This window comes from Protopterus annectens, chromosome 5.part0, assembly GCF_019279795.1.
Source record: "Protopterus annectens isolate FY-2018-M chromosome 5.part0, PAN1.0, whole genome shotgun sequence".
Classification (NCBI taxonomy): Eukaryota; Metazoa; Chordata; order Ceratodontiformes; family Protopteridae; genus Protopterus; species Protopterus annectens.
In genome coordinates this window covers 1,955,329,695-1,955,345,042 of record NC_056735.1, presented here as the reverse complement: position 1 = coordinate 1,955,345,042, position 15,348 = coordinate 1,955,329,695, and positions in this window count along the sequence as shown.

Sequence of the window (15,348 nt, the reverse complement as noted above, 5' to 3'; positions counted from 1 at the left end):
AAGGGCTCACAGCTGATCATTGATGTAATCCCACCTCCACCTTAAACACACCTGTCACTCCCACTGCAGACCTCACCACTGTCACACTACTCTTGTACATATCCTGTACCACACTTACATACTTCTCTGCCACTCCCGACTTCCTCATACAATACTACAACTCCTCTCTAGGCACCCTATCATATGCTTTCTCCAAGTCCACAGAGACACAATGCACCTCCTTCTGACCTTCTCTATATTTCTAAATCAACACTCAGAGCAAATATTGCATCTGTAGTGCTCTTTCCTGGCATGAAACCATACTGCTGATCACTAATCATCACCTCCCTTCTTAACCTAGCTTCCACTACTGTTTCCCATAACTTTACCAGCCAATGAGGATGCACAAGCCAGTGCATTTCTTTGTGCTGGTCCCAAGCCCGGACACATGGGGAGGTTTACATCAGGAAGGGCATGCTAGTAGCTAGCAACTGAGTTGTTCATTGTGACTTGCATGACATGGAACATTCCTTACCTTGCAGTAGCCTGAAACTAGTAAATACACAGCCCCACCAGAACCCTGTTACCTTAAAAATCCCACCTTGTCCCTATCCTGAAACCACACTCTCTAATCCTAACTCCAAAGCTTCCCCTCTCTCTGTAAACCTATAGTCTCTGATCGCACTCAAATCTTAACCTCCCTTCTTGCTTACTAAAGTGAAATCCACCTGGCCCAGCTTCTTAAACCTAAATTCCCAGATTACTGCCTGACCTGGACTTCTGTCCCACTCCTGAATCCTAATTCTCATGATCACTAACAGATACTCACACACTGCCCTTAAACCTAAATTCCCCTCCTGATCCATAAACCCAAATTCTTCAATGACAGGCTATGTCCCAACTTACCCCTAAATTCAAACTCTAACCCCTACCACTACTCCCTTCTCACGGCTGCTGCACTTACTCGAGCTAAGCCATGTGTCCAAGCATGTACCTGGCAGCTCTGGTTTCTCTCCTCATGGGTGTCTCACCTTACTTGAACTCATAGCTAAGCTCAGTAATAAATGACAACCCATGCAGGATGTGTCAGCTTACAGGCAGATGAGATCTTGGCTGTAGTATTATTGTTTGTGAGCAGCTAAGACTTGAGCACTTGTAGTAGACTAAGGATAAACCTATGGTAGCCTTTGTAAAGTCTGGTAAAAACAGGAGGCAGCAAATGTAGACATAATATGCTTTAAATGTGGGACAAGCTAATTTTCATGGTATTAATGGTAATCAGTTGTATATGTGAAAATTGACTAAGGATAAATGACAACCCATGCAGGATGTGTCAGCTTACAGGCAGATGAGATCTTGGCTGTAGTATTATTGTTTGTGAGCAGCTAAGACTTGAGCACTTGTAGTAGACTAAGGATAAACCTATGGTAGCCTTTGTAAAGTCTGGTAAAAACAGGAGGCAGCAAATGTAGACATAATATGCTTTAAATGTGGGACAAGCTAATTTTCATGGTATTAATGGTAATCAGTTGTATATGTGAAAATTGTAGCATCCGGAAACAACAACAAAACTACTATCGAACTACAAAGTGTGATAAACTCTCGGGTACAATAGCTAAGTCAGCTTTGTGTTAACTGTCCTCCTGCAAAGTATACTGAATATAAAATCTTAACCTGATCCTAGAAATCTGCACGTAGTGTTAGACTCAAGCTGTATAGTTACACTTATAAAGCTGGAGCATGGTTATAGAAAGATAAACCTTCCTTAAGGAGCAGTTAAAGTAGTCTGCACTCATGCAGATAGTATTGCATGCTAACTTTAAGTCTAACCCTAATCTGAAGTCTAACACTGACACTGCTCCTAACACTATCTGTATGTCTTACAATAGCAAAACTCCTTTTGTTTCACTACCACTACACACAGCAGCTGTGACGCTTGTCATGCTCACATATGCATACAGATGCAACACTAAACCTGCTGTATTACCTAATCCTTAGTCTATCCATAACCCTCATATACTTGCACATACATTAGATTTAGCCCCTTACCTAATACTTACTCTAACCTAACCACACATGCATGTACACACCCCCTCACAATACACTAACCCTATCCCCTCACCAAACCCTTACTCTAGCTCTAACTGACACAGTCGCATAAACACTCCCACCTCTATCACCCAGCCACTTCCCTTTGTGTACAAAACACACAAATGAAAAAAACACCTCTTGTACAATTTGCCATTTGTACAAACTGCCCAGCACTATATGTTGTCATCCAAAGAAGCATTCATCAAAATGGAGTTCAACCAACCACACACACACACACACACACACACACACACACACACACACACACACACACACACAAACACACACACGTTTTTATCTATCTATACAGACAGAAAGAAAAACACAGCAAAGCTACAGTTTTTACTGGGTGATACCTTAAAACTTCTGTGATGGAGACCCATGGAATATATGCAAATGACCCCTTAAGGACATACAGTGTTTCAGCTACATGGCTTCTAAAAACGCATGACTTTTTACTCTTTAAGTCCTTATGAACACATTGAGGCCTATAAAGCCAAACCCCACAAGCTATAGACATGCATATTTTGGCCTTGTTATTAACCTCATCAGGACAGCTTAAGTGGATTGTTTGGCTATACTTTAGAAACACAGAGTTATAAACCCATTTGATGCTCATAAACATTAAGGTGTCTACAAAATATCCTAAGTAACATCCAAACCAAAAGCTAAATCTAGTTTATGTGCAAGTATTTGAGGGTTAGGGTTAGACTAAGGATAATTGCTTGACAGATTCCCTCTTTTTGGTCAACATACCTGTTACTTGACTTTGTGACAACTAGAATCCGTTGTTCAACAATCAGATACATCCAATTAGTACAGGATTTTTGGCTTAGATTGAAAAGTTGTGTTCCTTCCCAAGTGATCTATGATCTCACAGATAAAAACAAAGTGGCACTGGTCTGAGGTCTGCAATCCCCTTCATGGGTATGTGGTGGAGGGGGGGAAGGGTTGCACCCAGCAAAAAAAAAAAAATATATTAGTAATGCACATTTGTTACTAAATTTACAGAGATTAGTTTCTGTGTTGTTCAATCTTTTTGTGATTGACAGAACTGCATATGATTTAAGTTGTGTCGATCACTATCTATAACTATGCATATACATACACGCACACACACCTATATGTATCTCTCTTTCTCACTATGTCTGTCTGTCTATCTCTCTATATTTAGCTCCCAGGCAGAAATGGGAAATTGGATCCTTCAGCACTCCAACATATAATCTCATACTTACTATGTGGATCTAAATATATCTTCACTGTTTTGAGAATTGGAGATCAGAATTATGGTCCTTGAAATTTCAGCAGTCACACTACACACACACACACACACACACACACACACACACACACACACACACACACACACACACACACACACACACACACACACACACACACACACAACTAATTAAAAGTAAGCTCAGGAAGGTGAAAAGAAGCAAGAGAAAATGGCTGAAGGAAACTAAAACAGAGATTTGAGAGAAAAGAATCTGACAAGTTGAGGACAGAGTAGGCTAGAGAGTGATGCATTGCAGGGAGTGGGGCAATCTGATGTTACTCTGCTAGCCTGGTGCATTGTAGGAGTGGAACAGTCTGATGTGACACTGCTAGCCTTCAAACTGAAAGACTGAAGGAAAAATGAGGGAGTTAAACATTAGAGTTGGTAGCACACGGTTATAATGTAATGATTATAATGCAGGTGATTAGGGCTTGATTAGCTGCTTGGGTGAATACTGGAGCTGTCAGTGAGATTGGGTATGCATATACTGAGGGCAGTGGGAGGACAGATCCAGATATGTTGTGTTTATGTCTAAATGAGGTAGAGTGGGATGTAAATGTACATCCTAGGTTTTATAGTTTAGATCTCCAAGCCACCTGGTGGGTGGTAACTTTCAAGGTGAGCATGTGAAAGTAAGCACTCATTCAGGAAGGCATTGCTGGCATTAGTGATGACATAAATGCACACTCTTCCACCCACTGGTTGGATTAAGCCATCAGAAGCTCCTTCAATTACCAGGATGTAAGTGAGAGCAAAACTACCCTCATGTTTGTCTGAATGAAAGCCCACATGGGTAGCTCTCACCCCAGAATTGGGGGATGTCCCAATAAACTGGAGCAAATAGGCCATATTTAGTTGGAGGAAGACATTGTGGTGAATTGCACAGGGGAAAAGATGAGACAGAAAAAATAACAGGGTAAAGTACCTGTGTAATAGGCAGGGAAACCTGACAATCTGGGAGGGGATGTTGGTTATTTTATAAGGATTTGTATAGGGAAAAGTAGGAAGCTGAAAGTGGGTCAATGTGGTATGGAAACTGTTCTAGAAGGGGAAGAATCTAGATGACATGGCAAGATGGATGCATGGAAGTGAAGTGCTCCAAGGTTAGGTGCTGAAGAGCATAAGAAATGGTTGCACAGATAGGTAGGGAGAGGAGAAGGTGGTTTTCCATCAAAGCTGCATCAAATGGTAGAAGTACAGATAGCAAGTAAATTAGTTTTACTTCTCTTCAACATGTTGCTAAGAGGAAGTGACTCTCCACCATAATGAAAAAAAGGCAGATGTGTCCATTATACTTTAGGGAGAATGGACAAATAATGATATCACATAATACAGGCCTGTATCCCTTATAAATGTTGAAGCAAAAATTTGCATCAGAGAAATGACAGTCGGGCTAGGGGAGTTTTGTTTGATGAATGAAGCTTGCTTTGTACATAAGAGATCTAAGGCTGGGTTGGTTATATTCAATATTTTTAAAAAGGCAGAATCTCATACATTTTTTAGAGATGATACTAAATATGGCGAGACTGAAGAAAATGTATGTCTGAAGAGTCTTTGTATTTTATAAAAACCCATGGAGTAAAGTTCTGTCCAAGGATTCCTCACATTGTATCAAGTCCTAACATTTTAATTGACAGTGAATGTGTGGTGCTTCCAGAAAAGTTATGGTGAAAAAGTATACTAGGCAAGGTTGCCTTCTCTCCCCATTTCTACTTCTAACAGTTATAATAGTCTTTGAATAGAGCAGTTAGAAATTGCTTTGTGGAGGACTATGTTTAGGCTGTAGTATAAGTAATTCTAAGGATGATTTTTGTGTGCATACATCTGCAGGCTGTTCTTTTTGATTGTAGAGAAAGCTCTCAAAGATTTGTGGAACAATTATGGGTTTTTGGATATGTAGCTAACCTCCAGCAGAGTGTGACTCAAAAGACATAAACTTGCCATTCTCTGTGGGGATAGTGAAATCTTTCGATGTCAAGGTAAAGATCAGCAAGGTTACATTTAACAACAGTTTGGAAGACCTGTGGGCTAAGTGGCTGAAATATTGAATAACTGCATGGGAAGGTAGATCAGGATCATTGCTTGATCATACTGCTGCTGTTTGAAAGATGGTTTTACCACGTATATACATGTCCAGACATACTGCATATTTCTAGACACATTCCAGTTAAACTACTGACCCTAGATTGCACATGCTACGGGATTCTTGTTTCTGCTTTATACATAGGAGTAAAATTGATAAAATGTGAAGATCCAGGCTGGAGACACCCAAGGAACAAAGCTGATAATAGATATACACATTTAGAATGCACAAAGTGGAAGCTAGTCTAACAAACTTTGAATGCATTTAGGTTCTGATGTACTAAGATGTGCAGTGTGGAAAAGAAGGCTTGGTATGCGGATCACAAAAACAATGAGGGAGTTGGAAAGTGGTTGCAAATTATGAGATTAGAACTTCAGTAGACCACTTTGTAAAGAGGAAGTAAAATATAAAAGTGGATGCCATCTACAGAAACAGGGAAAAATGAGAGGAGATGGCTATCTATGTGATAGGTGGAGGGTATTGCTAGGGTATAAGACCTTCAAGAAAGAATGGAAAACCACAATGTTTTGAAGAGATCATTATATGACTCTTAAAGGGGGGTTGATAGAATATGAAAGGGGCAAAAAGTGCATTATGTGAAAGTACAGAGTCTGAGGATGACAGGTGTAAGTGGAATAAGGTCTTCAGAGCAATGTTCTGGACAGATTTGATGGAGAGACTATTAGGACTAACCTGCAATGATCTAGAAAACTTAAAGAAGCAGGAAGAATTCTCAAGACCAACAGATAGACCGGTGAAGGCATGAAATTGTCAGGATAAATACAGTCTATGAGATGAAGCTTGGAGGATGTGCAGTCTCACCTAGAAACAGGCCCAGTAAGAGATAACAATTCAATCTGCTACACAACTGATATGCTTTGTCAACTAAACTCTTTGAGTGCTGGAATTCTGAAGAGGATATTACTGGGAAATTCCATGGGTGTCATGCATGGGTGAGTTGATGACCTCTTTATATAGGTAGACTCCATCAGATGATTACATTTTTTTTGTATGTGCCATGGAAGAGGGCTTGCACAAAAAATGGAGCTGAAAAGAAAGGCTAAAATGTATGCATGACAGTGGCTGAAATAAGGAATTACAGAGTGTTGGAAGAAGTGGCTAAATTTGATGAAAGTGGATATGGCCTGCACAAAGTTGTTGAAGAATTATAGGGATCAAATGGATGATGATGGAAGGAGGAGATGAGTGGAATGGAATAGAAGATTGATTGGAAAGACATGTGAACTGAATAGTTAATGTATTTATAGGCTCCCTATTGAAATGTTCGCACTTGAAATGATGAGTGCTGACAAGCTGAAAAAAAAGACCAAAATCCAGGGAAAAGAGGGAATCTCAAAGATTGCTCTTTTCCTTTGAACTTCCTTTTTTGCACCCCATCAAACTTATATATAACATCTCTGAGATCACCATACCTCAGAGAAAAGGGAATATTCTGAGAAAAGGATATCTTGGCCTTGGTATATGTTAGTCTGTTTTTTGGCCATTTACTCTCAGTATTTCAGGACTCACTGTATCAGGTCCTGACATTTCATATGGTTACCATATTTAAAATGTAACACCCCTTTCCACTTAAAACATATGTGCTTCACTTGTATTTTTTCCATCCACCAAATTTAACTTTAATCCTCCTACCTCTCACTAACAACTTGTTTGCATTTCACACTCCTTTATCTTTCTTTTTTTTCTTTTTAATTTACACACTTTTATATACCTTTACAGCTCCTCACACTCCATCATAAATCTCCCTCAGGATTTAAGTCATTCTCTGTTGCAAGCTACTTTCCAGTATAATCTCCTGATAAAATCATATCTGTGCCTTCTAGCATGGAAGTCACTAACATGCCCTCCTTATTTGTACTTACACACCATTACTTGTCACTGTTTAAGCTATTGGGATTCTCAATTGACTTGCTCACTTTAGCGGTGCAAATGAGGGGTGATCTAAGACTCATACTATTTGTATTCATTTGCCTATATAAAAACAACAGCAGTTCTCCTAAGTTATGTGTCTTTCTATTTTCCTTGATTTGCTTCAAAAATATAAACATTTTCATTAAGATCAAGCTCTGTCTTTTAGCCATGGAAAATTCATTTTTTTATCAATAATCTAAGATGACTGCAGCATACATCATTTTCTCAATCAATAAACTGGTCTTGCTGTCCAGCTACAGTTTGAAATCTTGCATAAATAGACAGCAGAACAGGTTCTATTAATCAAGCTCTGTGGCATATGCAGCCTACCAACTTAAGCCAAGATTTTTTGGCATATAAACACTATCTTAAATTTATGGAGATATGAACCACTAAAGATGTCAAAGAATGGGAAAGATACAGGGCTATTCAAGTCTGCCTGCCTAAACACTAAAGTTAGTCTCGGCACAACTACCTCACCTACCCTTACTCTTTTCATTGTTTGCAATGCCAAGCACCTTTTTACCCATCTGATGACTTGCACTCTATCACTATCACATATTGTACATCCTAAGCCCATTCGGGTCAATCATTGAAGAGATTTTTATTCAAGATTACTTTGAAATTCATCTTCTTTCACCTGCTACCTCTTTATCTTCCTCCTTCCTAAGTTGGGCTTTTTCATCTGCAATCCTGCCATATGCACCAAAGCCATGCATTACATCTTTTAATTTGTCTCTTTTATTGTATCCCTGCCAGCAATGGTAGCATCTCATTTTGCTGTTATCTCCCATTCCCTTCTCCATTTTAGTAACTCTGCATTGTATGCTTTCTTTAGATATAAATTTCCCTTTTTGGTTTGCTCGGTAGAAGCTGCATCTTTGGTGTTTTCCTGTAACATGCAGAGTTGACTTCAACAACAATGAAAAACACTTCCTGTATTTTGCACACATTGCAGCACTGGAAGTCTTTCATGCACTTTTGCATTACATAGCACATTGTAAGATATGTGCAACAATTATCCACTGTCTGCAACCCTAGTCACCTGTCCTTAGTCTCATTCTAACAAAAATGCATACTTTTATTTTTATGTATTCTTTAGGGAGAGTAAAATGTATGTATTTAAAAAAAAATGGCAGACAAAACATATCAGTCCATGGTTCATTTTTTAATTTGTTAACTGGGTGAACCACTAGAGAGAGTCCACCCTTTCTAGGGTCAAACTGGAAACACTGCCTGATTGAATGGCTTGTTACACAGTTTGTAAGTTGAATTTGAAGGACTAGGAGTACAGGTCTATCCAGAGATGTTCCACTTGTACAGTAAATGTAAAATATATGTATAATGTACAGTACCCCTTTAAGATGATGTTGTGTGACCATTGACTTCCAGTTCTTTCTGTAAAACTGTTGGGAGTATATACTTATAACAATGTGATGCTTAACAAACCTCTGTGGAATGATGCACTGCAACTGAAAGTTTTTATATTTAAACGCTTCTGTATTAAAGTGCCAACTCCCCAGTTTTGTCAAAAAATGAACAGTGCTGTTGTGGAAAGTGCAGGTATGAATAGTAGTTATTCATCTTGGTGACTTGAAATGAAGCCCGTTGATGGGAATATAGGCTGTGTCTGTGTGTGTGTCTCCCTCTCTCTCTGTCTGCATCTCTTTCTCTTTTTCCCTATATGGCTCATTTTGACTATCCATCAAAAAATAAATAAATAAATATATATATATATATATATATATATATATATATATATATATACATATATTATATATATATATATATATATATATATATATATATATATATATATATATATACATATATAGGATATATATTATATATATATATATATATATGTGCACACACACACACACACACACACACACACACACACACACACACACACACACACACACGCACACATATTACATTGAGACAGGTTTATGTTTAGTACTGACTGTTCATCGTGAAACTTCAAAACTATGCAGAGGAGAAGGAAATGGGTAATTTCTACAGTGATGTATAACTGTTGTCACTAAACCTGAGCAGAAGCCAAAGAATGCCAGTAAGTGTTTTGTTTCACATATTTTTTGATAAATACCGATGGCACATTTATTTTTGTAGTTTTGATATACTAAATGATGAAATTATTTTCATCTAGACTATTATGCACAAAATACAGGATATTCAAGTTTTAACATTTCACATCTCACACTTACATAGTAATCGTATATTTCACATCATGCAGAAAAAAAAAAGTTATGCAACTGACCTCTTTTTTAATATTTTCACCTTCTTGAAACTCTTTGGGCAGGATTCACGAAGGCTTGCACGGAGTGTAAGAGACGTGCAACACTCCATGCAAGCCTCGCGATCCAGGAACAGCCCTAAACTCCGTGTAAGAGACCAGCTAAAACGTTTCTTACACAGACTGGGCGTGGACATGCTAAATACCTCACTTGCAGCTGAAAGATATGTAAATGAGGTATATTATTGATCCACGAAGCAGAAACCAGTCTGTGTAAGAAATGTTTTAGCTGCAGAAATGTACTCAGTTGACAACTGAGAACGTTTCTGCAAATTCCACAATGGAGCCATGTCAGCTCCAAAAAAAGGGTGCATATGACTCAGGCAGCATGCCAATGGCCAAATATGTGGCCATTGGCAAAATAACCGGATGCCAAAATAAAAAAATATAATTGTTTTTTTTTTCGGCGATCGCCGATGTTTAAACCCAGCGCAGCCCCGCGCAAACGGGCTGCGCTGTATAAAATCATAAAAAAGAAGGTTATAAACCCACAAATGTGGGTTTCATGCAATACATGGAATGACAATGCAGGGACCAGATGACCAAAAACAACATGGCCACCGTGTAGTGGTTGCTAAGGGGGGAAGCTGAGTCTAAGACATGTAACTAAGCATTAGTAGGCAATCTCATGTAAATGAGGGTTAAGATACTGAATCTCACAGTCACATAGCAAATGAGCACAGTCTGAGTAGTGTAACAGATACATAAAGGGGAAGAATAGAGTAGGAGATAGGTGACATCACAGGGGGGAATGGTAGAAAGAAATGCAGTTCATTGGAGGTCAGTGTAACATGACAGATGACAGACACAGATCATGGAAAGAGGAGTGCCACAAGATAAGCATGGGAAAGTCAAGAAATGTAAGGTGTACACTGTTACTTACACCAAAGTTTCTTGCTGGGCATGCATGAGCACATGCGCATGCCATGAAGCGTGAGTAGGGCAGTGTGCGCATGTGTAAGGCAGACTGATCATGTGGGAGTGTGTTGGGAGATGTTTAACACTGTTTGCGCAGGTGTGCACGTGTATAGGGCAGGCTGAGTATGTTGGAGGCTGTTGGCAGACGTGTAACAGTGTTTGCGTGGGTGTACGCGCGTTCTAACCTGAATAAGTAGATTCTGAACCGTGTAAGCATGTGTGCACGTGTGTAAGCCACTGTGAGCGTGTTTCTGATGGTGTGCACGTTGCTCCCCCCTGAGGAAACAGAGAGGAAAAAGGAAGCAACAGAATTAATAGGAAGCTAGCAGGGATAACTGCTGAAGCTAGCAGGTGAAAACAATTAGAAGTAGGCAATTACACAGGCAGAATAGTAGCCCAGCCCAGCACTTAAAACTCTGCAGACAGTAGTGCAGGATGTTTCTCTTAAGAGACACTGCAAGACAGGAGTAAGCTAATAGAAGTGAAAACTGAAAAAGCTTCACTCAGAGCAGAAATGTTAGGGGCTGCCATAGCTGTCATAATGAGACATAGGCGACTTGCTGAGGGTGGTGACAATGCAGATGGTGCCAGACAACCCACAGTGAGGAGACGGAGAAGAGTGTACAGGCCCAGGGTCACCTACCATGGGTTACATGAGTTGGAGATAGTAGAGCCCTATAGAGTGGACAGACAGCTCCTGCAGCAAATAGTTGAGCTGTGCAGGCCACGCCTCACACACAGAACCAACAGAGGGGAACCCATCCCAGTGGAAACCAAGGTATGTGTTGTCCTAAGAATACTAGCAACAGGTACCTTCCAGAGACCAACTGGCGATATGATGGGGATATCACAGGCATCAGCCTCCAGGATACTGCACCAGTTCCTGGATGCCATGTCAGCACATGTCGGTGATCATGTATATTTCCCCAATGCCCGTGAGGTATTGGCCAGCAATATGCGTCTCTTCCAGCAAATAGCGGAATACCCTGAGGTAGTGGGTGCAATAGACTGCACACACATACGCATCAAAGCACCAGCCGGTGAGCGGGGTAGGGCCTACATTAACCACAACGGCTTCCCCTCCATCAACTGCCAGGCCATGTGTGATGCCCAGGGCATAATAATGAATGTGTGTGCTGGCTGCCCTGGGAGTTACCACGATTCCCACATCTGGCATTTGACGCAGCTGTACCAGACATTTGCCAATGGGGACATCCCACACGGACACCTAGTGGGGGATGCAGGTTATGCACTGGAGCCGTTGCTGATGACCCCCATCAGAAACGCACACACACCTGAACAGGAATGCCATAATGAGGCACACGCACAAACACGTAATGTAATAGAGCGTGTGTTTGGGCTACTCAAGTCACGGTTCCGGTGTCTGGACACATCTGGTGGAGCCTTGCAGTACACACCAACTACATGTACCCAAATTGTCATGGTATGTGCTATGCTACATAATATGATCTTGCGAAAAGAGCTGCAGCAGGACCAGCATAGGGCCGGGCCAAACAGCCCCCCACCATTGCCAAGGCCATCACAGGCAGAGCGTGACTCGGAGGAGGAGGAACAACCTGAGCCTGCCCCAGTAGGCAGAAGGAGGCGTGCCCAGTATGCCCTGGCCTTGGCAAAGAGGCAACGCATAGCACATACACTGGCTCAGTAGGAACCCTGGGAATGATACCCTCTCTGACTCACTCAAATAATAACATGGATGCCTAAAATGACATGACCTGCTCACAAACATGTACAGGGAAGTGTAATATGCGCATCCGACAGAGGCAGCCCTGCAGCACCACCTGAGGCATGAATGCCATGTGTTAAGTAATGTAACACCATGTACTATATGCACACATGAGCACCCTGACTAACATCCACCCTCACCAAGCATGAAGCCACAAAATGACGATGGGATGATCAAGTGCAATAACTGGCTGAAGTAATGCAGTTAGTCAAAGGGGAGCCAATGTGTTTCAGGCTGCGAAGACATGTGGAGCATGACATGATGCACAACCTGCTAGGGGTGGCGTGCACCTATCATGCCATGCCCCTTGGATACTGGCAAAGGCTGTCAGTACCCACAGCATGCCCTGAATAGGTAAGTCTCAAAACACAAACCCACCTTCATAGGTTCTACAAGGGATAGGAACCTAGATGTAATGCTATCCAATGACAGATGTCTAAACAGCAAGATGTGTGCAGTGTAAACGCACACAGTATGGAGAATGTAGATACCAGTCCTGTAATAGAGAACTGGGTCAAGGCTCACATCAGCACCGTAACACTACCAAGTCACACCTCATACTGTGCTGTACAGCCGCAAAACATGGAACAAGCTACAAAAGGAGGGTGACTAGCAAGAAATATCAAGGATAACCACACCCCTATGTTGGTACCACAACAAGAAGCAGCATGGATTAGCCATGGTCAAATACCAATGGCTAAAACCGCCTCCCAGTATATAGCCTGCTGCAGACTACTGTCCTAATACCATGAACTGCACCTGGCCTATGTCGGAATACATGAATATATCAAGCCCCCCAAACCACATTATATTGCTTGACTGAAAATACCCAGACATACACCGGGAGCATTATACTAGCACCAACACAGTAGGAGAAAACTTCCCAGAATCCATAAACAAAAATGCCCAGGAACAATGTACCACTCCCACAAGAGGGGTAAGCATACTGGATGTGATAATCAGCAACATGTGTACTGGATGGCAAGATGAGAAGTGCACCCCTCACTGGTAAGACCAGACCATAGAGTAATCACACTGGATATACACATCCTGACCCCAGTCCCTGGCCAGAATACCACAGTGAAAAACATGTGTAAAGCATAGGTTGCAGCCCTCAAAACCGATGTTGAATCCACGAAAGGCCCTGTGCAAGTGCAGAATATGTGACACACCACAGAACATGTTATACAGGCATTCCATGAACACAGCCAGGAATGCTTGGAGTATGCAATCACAAATAACAACAACACACAATGCCATACATGCAGGCATCTGGCATGCTGGACTCCAGCCATTACCAAACCATGCAAGAGAATGAGGAAGCTACCACATGATAGAGCAAACATAAAAATGGAAGTAATCACTGACTAGTAGTATGGCAATAACATATGTCCACACATACAATCCACTAAGTCCAGCCACAACAAGTAGAATCTGTGAATCCAGAGGCAATGTGACACCAGTCCCAAGTACACAGACAGCCACAACACCCCCCAATAAATACAAATATATGTGATAGATGCAACCATGTATCCAAACCAGAGGTTGAGCTCCACCAACTCAGTACTGTCAAAACTAGTCAGGAGGAGAAGGTAACCACATACACCACAAACCCAGTCCCACATAGACCTACCACAACTGTAAACCAAATACATAAACACAGACAAATATTCCCGGAGGCCTTAATTACAAACACACCACACCAACAGAAGCCTCAAAAGCAGATCAAACCTTCAAACATAGCACATGCAACGAATAGTACACAAAGCTGGTGTGCCAAACAGTCACAGGCCAGAAGGAGAAACAACATGCCTGATACAGTCGTAATAGGTGTCTGTATAGGCAGACACACTGCTGTCCCACTCAGCAGACTGAACAAGGGAAAGGGTAGAGTAAGCTGCCTGTAGGCTGCCACAAAATGCCACATAACACAAGTACGCAGGTCACCCCAAAGCAAGCAGAAATAGGATGCACTCAATGTCCATGCTGGTGTGAATTACCTGAGATGTACCTCCCTGGTCAACATGAAAAGAGACATTGATGCTCCCTCTGAGTATGTACCCCAGGCTGGTATGACACTGGCTGTGTGCAGCATCCAACCCTCACCAAGAATGATGCCACAGTACAAACACAGAATGCTCAGGTTTAACAGCTGGCACAGTTACAGCTGTCAGTCCAAGAGGTTCTAATGTCTGTCTGCTTGAGATGTCAAGCATGACAAGCCATGCTGCTGTTCCAAGGATGGCTTGCACCTGTTACTCTTGTGCGTCTGGATACTGGATAATGCCTTTGCCGCCTCCATAGAGCTGTATGTAGGCAAGGCCAAAAAGACTACCCACCACCCTAGAAAACATAAGTGGTAGGAAACATAAGGGTAATGCTGACCAATGCCAGATGTGTAAACTGCAATATACATGCCCCTGAGGCACTTCCCATTATGGATAACATTGATGTCTGTGCAGTGACAGAAGCCTGCTGCAAGCCTAGTGATAGCACACCAGCACTACTAGGTTATACCACATATCATGTGTTATGGCCCCAACACCTGCACCAAAACATCAAAGGAGGGGGAGTATCCATATGCAGCACAGACACCCATATGGCCAGGTAACTGACAATGCACAAAGCAGCGGAGACCACCCATGTGCACCTAACTGTAGTCAAAACTGTTGTACAGTCTGTAGCATGCGACAGACCACACTCTCACACACAAGAACTCCACCCAGACATCCTGAAGACACTGGACAGTATGAATGTCCCACCAAATACCAGACAAGGTACACACAAATTACCACATAGGTGTCAAACCATTATGTATACAAGGAGTAATCAGGCACCTAGGGACACAGGTCGACAGTAATCTGTCATGTGACACTCACAATGCCAATGTGGCTATGAAGATTGTCGATATTAGACACCGTATCATGAAAGGATTCACATCTACATCAACAGAGGTCACTGTGCCGCTGTACTGTTCCCTTATCAGACCCATAATCTAG